Genomic DNA, 11,054 nt, shown 5'->3' with positions numbered 1-11,054 from the left:
TTTACCAATTGATTAAAGTAATGAAAAATGTTGAATGTGAGATTTTAACCAACCTGAAACAGTTAATTAAATTATCACAAGAAAACTAGCCATCATGATCACATAACTAACTATGAGCTCTATTATCAACTCACACGTAGGCAATACAGTCAGCCTTATCAAATGAATCAGAGTTGTGACCCAGCCCACTTAATTAAACAGGCTATCTTCTCATTGGCTCATAAATGGCTCTACCTATCCTCCAGCTCTTGCAAACTATGTATTTATAGTCACTGTACAGTACCCTATATAAAAACAGGGTATTGAAAATAGCTTTTTGAAGCATAATCCAGTCCAAATGGTTGTCCAGGTCAAACCCAGCTCACATCACTGCAGCAAGACAATTGAGGGAACTCAGCAAAAAGTGGAAGCTAATATCTTATTACTTGTGGCTGAAAATGTCGGGAAATCAGGTAAGAATGTGTTCTTGTCTTTGTGTTTAATATGCACCTTGCAATGTTCCCAGAGAGAGGTGTTGTTAACGAGTTATATGCTCTGCCATCTTTCACTCAAAGGGCATTCAAGTATCTGACAATACTGTTGATCTGACGGAAGGTCTACCAATTGCATACTGTTAGGGAATTTATTTTCAGGGGCGATGTACACCCAAAGTTTGTACAAGCCATTACAATACATGTTGATTAAACTGTACACAACTTTTTGTCTTATCCAGCGCTCACCGTCCGATTTATTACCAGAAGATTTATAGGCGAGTACGGTGAAATAGGTACGCTTGCGATTTATTACCAGAAGATGTATAGGCGAGTACGGTGAAATAGGTACGCTTGCGATTTATTACCAGAAGATTTATAGGCGAGTACGGTGAAATAGGTACGCTTGCGATTTATTACCAGAAGATGTATAGGCGAGTACGGTGAAATAGGTACGCTTGCGATTTATTACCAGAAGATGGATAGGCGAGTACGGTGAAATAGGTACGCTTGCGATTTATTACCAGAAGATTTATAGGCGAGTACGGTGAAATAGGTACGCTTGCGATTTATTACCAGAAGATGTATAGGCGAGTACGGTGAAATAGGTACGCGTGCGATTTATTACCAGAAGATGTATAGGCGAGTACGGTGAAATAGGTACGCTTGCGATTTATTACCAGAAGATGTATAGGCGAGTACGGTGAAATAGGTACGCTTGCGATTTATTACCAGAAGATGTATAGGCGAGTACGGTGAAATAGGTACGCTTGCGATTTATTACCAGAAGATGTATAGGCGAGTACGGTGAAATAGGTACGCTTGCGATTTATTACCAGAAGATGTATAGGCGAGTACGGTGAAATAGGTACGCTTGCGATTTATTACCAGAAGATGTATAGGCGAGTACGGTGAAATAGGTACGCTTGCCATATTGTGCGTAATGCTGACCATTTAATACATTATGATGTTTTTGATTTAATTCATATGTTTCTCCGTCAGAATCAATTTACAGTCATATTGACACAATTGACGGGAGGGAAATATCCTTCAACATGTGAGACTCGCTCTACCCACAGGTAAACACTCTTGGACTACACAAATGTCGCTATTCATCATTACGCATTTGCCAATTTGTCATCGAACCATAGTGACAACTCATACGTCAAGTTTGTATGTGTTTTTAGGACGGTGCAATAACTGGGTCGATAAGTGAGAAACAGCTTCAATGGGCAGACGGCGTGATACTGGTATACAGCATCTGCGACCGCTCCAGCTTTGAGGTAGTGCGCCAACAAGTGCAGCGCATCCGCCATGCCAGTAGGAAGATGTCTGCAACAGCGCCCATCATCATTGTTGGAAACAAACGCGATTTGCAGCACCGACGGACAGTCTCAAGTGGGGAGGGCCGACTCCTTGCTCTCTCTGAAGACTGCGTATTTTTTTAGATATCCGCAGCTGAAACATACCACGGTGTTTTGCTGGTGTTCCATGGATTGATAGATCTTATCGAAGAGTCGAGAGCTCTGCGGAAAGGTGTTGCGGGTATTAAAAGTATAGTGAGAAGCATGTCAGCTGTATTCGGGAAGAAACGTGCAGAGTAATCTACCACAGGATAGGCTACATTATGCGCAATGGGATTTGGATAGTCAGAACATGTAGGTAGCTACGCCGTTGGCAATTGAGAAAAATAGTCTATGGCAGGTTGTAGTGCAAAAGCAGGTGTGTTCTAACAACTTCAACTGGTTTTGAGAGGGAACTTAATTGGGACGGTTTTCAGAAAGGAGAAATTGGTTATCTTGTAGAGTTACACGAAAGATTGAATTGCAGATGGAAGCAGTCATTCAATAATTTATTCTACTTTTTGAAGTTGAAAAGTAGGCTTACAGTACTGTAGATAAACTGTATGAGAAATCATGTGCACTTCCATCCTTCACTCATTATGTATTCAATGTGAAGCATGAACAGGAATCTGGAGTAGCTGACATCTGACACTACTGTTGATCTCATGGAAGTCTTACCCATTGCCAATTGTTAGGGAATTTCTTTTCAGTGACAATGTACACTCAGTTTGTAAAATGCTGAAGGCTTGATGTGTGTATAATCAGCAATGCAAAACAGCAAACAATTACATTTCAGTATTATACTTTATCTGAAAACGAACAACTTTAAAATTAGTAATGTAACTATGTTACAAGTTCTAGCAGACTTGATGCTTATTTGTGCCGTGCACACGTTTGTTTGAGAATTGTAAATAAATAAATATATTAATGTGAGAGAGAATACAGTAGACGGCACACGTCAAACATTTGATTTATGACCCTATGTCCGGACTAAGCATGTATGCCCATATTTGGGCATCTGGTCAGGACATCCTGGCGGGAAGTTATCACGTGCTCTAGGGAGTGCCAATATAGGGGCATCCTGTCAGGACATCCTGTTCCTGTTCTCATGCCTTAGAGTGAGTGTTAATTTATGCATATAGTGCATCTATTCCTTTGAAGCTGTCACTCTTTAGTTGGTGTTTATTTAACAAGATAGTATTTCTAGTATTCTAGTATTTCTACTTTGCACATTCACCTACTGCAAATCTACAATTCCAGTGTTTTTAATTGCTATATTATATTTACTTCGCCACCGTGGCCTTTTTATTTCCTTTACCTCCCTTATCTCACCTCATTTGCTCACATTGTATATAGACTTGTTTTTGTAATGTATTATTGACTGTATGTTTGTTTTACTCCATGTGTAACTAACTCTGTGTTGTTGTATGTCTTTGCTTTATCTTGGCCAGGTCGCAGTTGTAAATGAGAACTTGTTCTCAACTTGCCTACCTGGTTAAACAAAGGTAAAATAAAAATAGTGCATCTGTATATGTTAAAGTATGTGTAGGCATTTGATCTATCCTGGTGTGTGTGTGTGTGTGTGTGTGTGTGTGTGTGTGTGTGTGTGTGTGTGTGTGTGTGTGTGTGTGTGTGTGTGTGTGTGTGTGTGTGTGTGTGTGTGTGTGTGTGTGTGTGCATGTGCGTGTGCGTGTGTGTGTGTGTCTCTGTCTCTGCAGGGGTGTTTGAAACAATGTTTTTTTTTTTAAATCTAAACAATTCAACAATAGGAGGGCATATACATATCGCTTATTAATTAATGCTGTGGGATAAATCAGGTGTTTCTTGGTGGTCTTAAACAAATCTACTGTGAACACATTCTTGTAAGTTGTCTACGTTGACATTTCTGGGTATGTCTCGCATGTAACATAATAATAATAAAGATTATGATAATAATGTTATATTATTTTTATAATAATACATATCTGCAAACCAAATGTATTTCTGAAAACCCCTTTTTTGCATCTTCAATAGTTATAACCGTTAATGTTGGATGCCTCCAAATCAATTATTCCCGGTCTCAGCTGAGTATCCTATAGACGTTTTAAATAATTGAAAGATTATTGGAATCTGTGCTGGTAGCTGGACAGGTAGTATGACTGACAGTGAAGGTGAACAGGTACCCGAGGAATGGTTGAGACTGTGGCCTGAATTGCTTTAACCATAAAAATTGTATATTTACGGAGTAGTATGTGCTGCATAACATAGGAAACAGAATAACAGGTATCACAATCAAATTCAAAACCGGTATCCAAGCAAATTCATAATCACAAAGATCAAATCCTAACAATCATTATTAACATACTTAGGGAATTCCACATGCCGGTTCATTAAGAAGTCAATAGGTATCATCATTGAGTCATTTATACACTGCTCAAAAAAATAAAGGGAACACTTAAACAACACAATGTAACTCCAAGTCAATCACACTTCTGTGAAATCAAACTGTCCACTTAGGAAGCAACACTGATTGACAATAAATTGCACATGCTGTTGTGCAAATGGAATAGACAAAAGGTGGAAATTATAGGCAATTAGCAAGACACCCCCAATAAAGGAGTGATTCTGCAGGTGGTGACCACAGACCACTTCTCAGTTCCTATGCTTCCTGGCTGATGTTTTGGTCACTTTTGAATGCTGGCGGTGCTCTCACTCTAGTGGTAGCATGAGACGGAGTCTACAACCCACACAAGTGGCTCAGGTAGTGCAGCTCATCCAGGATGGCACATCAATGCGAGCTGTGACAAGAAGGTTTGCTGTGTCTGTCAGCGTAGTGTCCAGAGCATGGAGGCGCTACAAGGAGACAGGCCAGTACATCAGGAGACGTGGAGGAGGCCGTAGGAGGGCAACAACCCAGCAGCAGGACCGCTACCTCCGCCTTTGTGCAAGGAGTAGCATTGCCAGAGCCCTGCAAAATGACCTCCAGCAGGCCACAAATGTGCAGCGAGATCGGGTTATGGCTATTTCCTCATTTGATGGGATGAGATCTGTTGTACATTACCACCCGACCTAATTAAGGCATCCCCCGGCACTGCTGAAAATGAGGCCTCGAATTAAAGGACGTTTCCACCAATGTCCTTGGGATTTTCTACAATAATATTCAACTATAATTATTCAAAATATATACAAAAAAAATCAAAATATATATATTTTATCATAAAAAATAAATACAATTGACATAGAGATATATCGTGAAAATCGTTGTCCTCCAGTTTTAGAATATCTTGACTGAATATTGGTTCTATCTCGGAGTTGTCCTTATCATGTTGTTTGTCCATTCTCAAACAAATGTATTTCTTAAAACCCCTTTTTGCATCTTCAATAGTTGTCACAATGTGTTTTACAGATACCCTGTCTATAAAATCTAAGCCCTATCAATGCATATGCCTCAGCACAGCCTCTTGGAAACACTCCCTAGAAGTCATAAACCTAGGAACAAAATTATAGAGTTACCATGCTCTGAGTGGACATTTAAGAGCACATGGGCCCCTTATTGTTTTTCAAGATGTTCCAACGTTCGTAGATGACCCTCAGGGTAAATATAATAACCAGGGTGGCTGTAAAGTGGGCATAAGTTCAACACTCGGGAGTCAATGTCCTGTCTTTTGTCTTTTTCATAGCCTGAGAGAGAGAGCAAGAGAGAGAATATATCACCTAAAGTTAGCACAGCTGCACTCTATGAGGCACATTATATTGATAATTGTCTAAAATTGTATGTCATTGTCTTTCATAAATGTTGCAATACCGAATGTTGAAACGTTGTTAAATATTTGTTACTTTGGTATACATTGAGAGAGTAATATTACACACTTAAACAATAGATCATCATTCACACACACAGCCATTCATTCACACACTTCATAGTTTGATCATAGTTTTGTCATAGTTTCTAATTATCGTTTCTAATCACAGTTTGAACATAGTTGGCCATGGTTTCTAATCATACTTTCTAACCATACTTTCTAATCATACTTTCTAGTCTGAGAGGTTTGATATAATAAGCGGGTCAAATAGACCCTAAGAGGGCCGAAGCTATTGTTTACAAACAGTATGAATAAAAACAATGGTTCAATGGATAAATAGCCTTCATTTTTAGAAAACATACATGTAAATGCCAAGAATTAATACCTATCATTCGTAAATAATATATATCTATATACAAACATCCCAATGAATATTCAACTCACCTTCAAAAAAAGTTCCATGAGAAAGGAAGGATTCACCGATTATCTTTTAGCTGTTCTGGGCTGATGGCTGGTGTTTGGAATTAGGCCGTTAGTACAAAACCGTAGAATAGCATCTGTTTCATCTGCTCCTCCGAAGTCGTGTCCCTAACACGTCATGTGGGGTAAATTTACAGAGCGGTGGTGAAGTTTTTCTGGGGCGCCGTCCTGTATGCAAAAATGGACCTGTAGTACCCCAGAATGTTTAGAGAACAAAACAATGATTTAAAACAACAGGAGGGGATGTCTAGACATATTCTATGCTGGCTGCATTGCCTTTTGATTTCCTACAACGTCTGGGATATAACACCTTCTGTTTTTAGTTTTTTTTTGAGGAACCCAGTATGCATATGTCACCGGTATAACATTGTTTTAAACCCTAGGGGCTGTCTCGACATAATGTATTCTGTCTGGGCTGTTTGACTTTTGCGCCCCACACATCTTCTGGGGTGAAATAAATACGGATTTGAAAGGCTTGTGTGGTAATGAATCGAAAGTGCCGTTATTGTTTCAAGAGCAATTGAAGAGACGCCCACACACTTCTTGATGGGGGTAGACAGATATCTGTACATACAGTTTGCATGATAGTGCAAACCTTGGTTTCAAATGCCCCTTGCAGAGACACACACCCCCCACCCCTCTTTGTTTTTGAAACACACACATACACGCACGCACACACGCACGCACACGTCTTTCCAGAAAGCCTTTTTTCTCAGGGACATGCTTGGTGATAGAGCGAAAATACATATTCCTTTCATTAAAGGTGAGATACTGTTTTAAATTCCTTTATTTAATTCTAAATCTTTAGTACAAACCTTTTTAAAACATGTTATAATTATTACTGCGCAATATTTAAACATGCACAAATGTGTTATGTATAAACATTGTTGTACTATAGTTGTACATCATTACCACACACAGTCCTGCACTTTAATAACCTTTTAAATATTTATAACATGCTGTTGTAGGAAAGACTGTATTCGTATAAAATAATACATTGTTTTGAAACGCACGGACCCATTTCCCAGAAAAGCCTTTCTCCGCGAGAGAGAAAACAATCGATTCCCGTTCGTTAAAGGGTGAGATACAAATTTAAAACCATTTATTTAATTCAAAATATTTAGTACAGACCTTTTAAAACATGTTGTAATTAATTAAACAATTTTACTATTCCTTTCTTACAGATAAAGGGCCCGGTTATAGGTTTATACATCCTGCCGTTTCCAATTCCACCCCGTCGTCAAGACAGGCTCTCTTGCTCGTAGGATATCCCACACAAGCCCCAGCTCCGTAAGTTTTCCAGGCACAATGTAGTTCACATCCAGACAGGCTTTGGATAATACATACAAACTAGCAGATTTTGTAGCATCTCTACTATATCTGACATGTTACTGTGGTCTTTTTTTTAAAGTCAATAAACGTGTGTAAAGTGTACACTTTTGTTTCACAGTAGATTTGTTTAAGACCACCAAGAAACACCTGATTTATCCCACAGCATTAATTAATACGCGATATGTATATGCCCTCCTATTGTTGAATTGTTTAGATAAAAAAAAAAAACATTGTTTCAAACACCTCTGCAGACACACACACACACATACACACACACACACACACACACACAACTTCCCGCCAGGATGTCCTGACCAGATGCCCAAATATGGGCATGCACACGTCATCCGGACATAGGGTCATAAATCAAACGTTTGACGCGTGCCGTCTACTGTATTCTCTCTAATGTGGATAAAACTATTTAATTTCTGTGTAATAAATCTTGGAGAAAAGTTATATGTTGTAATGTTCACCTTTATGCAATGCATGAAACCGGAATGGGTTAATCTGGGAAAGTACATGTATGAACTGAATACTGTACTGTAGATGGGGAAATGACCCTTTATTTCACTCTTCATAACCTCAATATATTTCACCGCAGCAATACAAATGTTATTTATTTCTTGAATACAACCAATATTATGTTGATGCATACTGTAGGACAATCTAAACGTGTCATGTATTATATGTTATGAAATATTAAATGTTATGACATTGTAATAAAGACATACACATTTTCTACTATCTATTCGATGCTCATTCCTCAATCAACACATTCAACATGCTTCCATCTTTAGGCCAATCCATCCATATTCTACCTTTAATCATGACAAGCTATGTTTCTCACGCCTACTTAGTGTAACAGAAAACAGAATGCGACATCAGGTTAGCACATCATTGAAGAATAGTTAGGTCTAATATATAATGGGGTACAAGGTGTATAATGTCACATGATGCTCAGTTAGGAAACCAAAACAAATGTGGGTTGGCGTCTGTACATGAAGTAGAGCGCCTGAATCTTTCAGTGACATACATTGACACATTTTGTATTCCAATGGACCTATCACAGATTATGTCTGCTGAAATATGGCCCCCCTATGTGTACCCACAAACTAAAATCAACTAATAAGTCTTACACCTGGGCCTGCAAAGGGGGGCCATTTCTAGGACACTGGTGACTTCTTAATGCTCTGTGGCCTCCACCACGGATATTTCGGCCTCTTCTATATCGGCCTTTTCTGAGTGCCCAGGGTTCAGGTACTGCAGGATGGGGTCTAGGAGGACCTCGACAGCCCAGGAGCGGCGACGCACGGCGCTGATTGAAGGGAGGGCCAGGGTGTCCAACTCCTCCAGACTGTCCTGCATCTGGCTGCCCTGGCGGTCATTGTGTGAGTTGTCCAGGGCTAGCCCGGGGGCTGGGGTGTTGCCTCCACTGGATGAGCTCCTGCGGGAGCGGATTGACAGGCTCTTGCGTCTGAGTGGGCTGCCGTTTCCTTCGTCAAAGTAGTACTCAGTGGTCTCCACCTCGGGCACAACAGCACTGGACGAGCTCCTGCGGGAGCGGGGAGACAGGCTCTGGTGTCTGGGTGGGCTCTCGTCTTTTGCGTGTGCGTTCTTGTCTGCGGTCTCCACCTCGGGTATAACGGTCTTGTCTGAGGATGGTTCAGAGCTCAGGTACTGGAGGATGGGGCCAAGGAGGACCTCGGCAGCCAAGGATCGGCGGCGCAAAGCACTGGTAGAAGAGACCTCCAGGATGTCGAACTCCACAGAGAGAGGCTTGTCATTCCACATCTGGCTGCCCTGGCGGACGTTTGATGGGTTGCCAGCACTTGATGAGCTTCTGCGGGAGTGAACAGACAGGCTCTTGCTTCTGGGTGGGCTCTCGTCTCTGGCTTCTGTGTGGTTCTTGGTGGTCTCCACCTCGGGTACAACAGGCTCGTCTGAGTGTGGCTCAGAGCTAATGTACTGGAGGATGGAACCTGGAAGGACCTCGGCCGAGGAGGGGTGACGCACAGTGCTGGTAGAATGAAGCTCTAGGGGGTCCAGCTCCAGAGAAAGAGGCTGGTTGTCTGGCTTCTGGCTGCCCTGGCGAGAGAGAGGTTGGTCGTCTGGCTTCTGGCTGCCCCGGTGAGAGAGAGGTTGGTCATCCGGGTTACCAGCACTTGATGACCTTCTGTGGGAGCGGGGAGACAGGCTGTTGCGTCTGGATGGGCTCACGTCTCTTGCATCTGAGTAGTACTCAGTGCTCTCCACCTCGAGTGCCATGGCCTCATCTGAGACTTTCTCAGGGCTCAGGTCCTCAGTGGTCTCCACCTCGGGTGCAACAGCACTGGACGAGCTCCAGCGGGAGCGAGCAGACAGGCTCTTGCGTCTTGGTGAGCTTTCATCTCTGGCTTCTGTGTGGTTCTCGGTGGTCTCCACCTCGGGTATAATGGTCTCATCTGAGGGTGGCTCAGAGCTCAGGTACTGGAGGATGGAGCCAAGGAGGACTTCGGCAGCCGAGGAGGGGCGAAGCACGGTGCTTGTAGAAGGGAGCTCCAGGGGGTCTAGCTCCAGAGAGAGAGGCTGATCGTCTGGCTTCTGGCTGCCCCGGCGAGAGAGAGGCTGGTCATCTGGGTTGCCAGCACTTGAGGAGCTTCTTTGGGAGTGGGCAGACATGCTCTTGCGTCTGGATGGGCTCTCGTCTCTTGCATCTATGTCTGAGTAGTACTCAGTGCTCTCCACCTCGAGTGCAATGGCCTCATCTGAGACTTGTTCAGGACTCAGGTCCTCAGTGGTCTCCACCTCGCGTGCAACGGCATTGGATGAGCTCCAGTGGGAGCGGGCAGACAGGCTCTGGCGTATGGTTGGGCTCTCGTCTCTTGTGTCTGCATGGAACTTGGTGGACTCCACCTCAGGTATAACAATCTCATCTGAGAGTGGCTCAGGGCTCAGGTACTGAATGATGGGGGCTAAGAGGAACTTGATGGCTGAGGAGCGGCGACACACAGTGCTGTACAGCTCCACAAAGGAAGGCTGGTCTTCCTGCTTTTGGCTGCCCTGGCGAGAGAGAGGCTGGTCGTCAGGCTTCTGGCTGCCCTGGCGAGAAAGAGGCTGGTCATCAGGCTTCTGGCTGCCCTGGCGAGAGAGAGGCTGGTCATCGTTGTTGGCTGGGTTACCCGGGGCTGGGTCGGGAGCTGGGCTGGGGTCTGGGGGATTGATGCCGCTGGATGAGCCCCTGCGTACTGAAGAGCGATGACACACAGCGATGGTGGAAGGGAGATCCAGGTCCTTGAGCTCCAGAGATAGAGTCTGGTCATCCTGCTTCTGGCTGCCACGGCTGCCGTTGGGCGATTTGGCTGGGGCTGGACTGGGGGCACTGGTTGAGCCCCTTTGGGAGCGGGCATACGAGCTTGTGCGTTTGTGTGGGCGGCCGTCCATGGCCTTGAGAAAGAGGCTATTGGCAGAACTGCGGCGAGTGGTGTCAGAGGACATGGATTCCTGCTGGTTGAGGAAGTCCTCCACATCCTGATCACTTGGCTGCTGGAGCTGAGACAGAGACAGAGATAGAGAGAGAAAGAGAGACAGACAGAGAGAGAGAGAGACAGAGAGAGAAAGCGACCGAGATAAAAGGTGGGGGTACACAGGGGATTAAGACTGTGGGGAAT

General features: G+C 43.3%; 1 pseudogene; it reads left to right on the top strand.

The window, feature by feature from the left end:
* The first annotated feature begins 337 nt into the window (after nt 1-337).
* On the top strand, nt 338-2,074 carry LOC120047652 (annotated as a pseudogene).
* Nucleotides 2,075-11,054: the final 8,980 nt, after the last annotated feature.

This window comes from Salvelinus namaycush, chromosome 5 (genome assembly GCF_016432855.1).
Source record: "Salvelinus namaycush isolate Seneca chromosome 5, SaNama_1.0, whole genome shotgun sequence".
NCBI lineage: Eukaryota > Metazoa > Chordata > Actinopteri > Salmoniformes > Salmonidae > Salvelinus > Salvelinus namaycush.
This window is presented reverse-complemented; position numbering and strand designations above follow the sequence as displayed.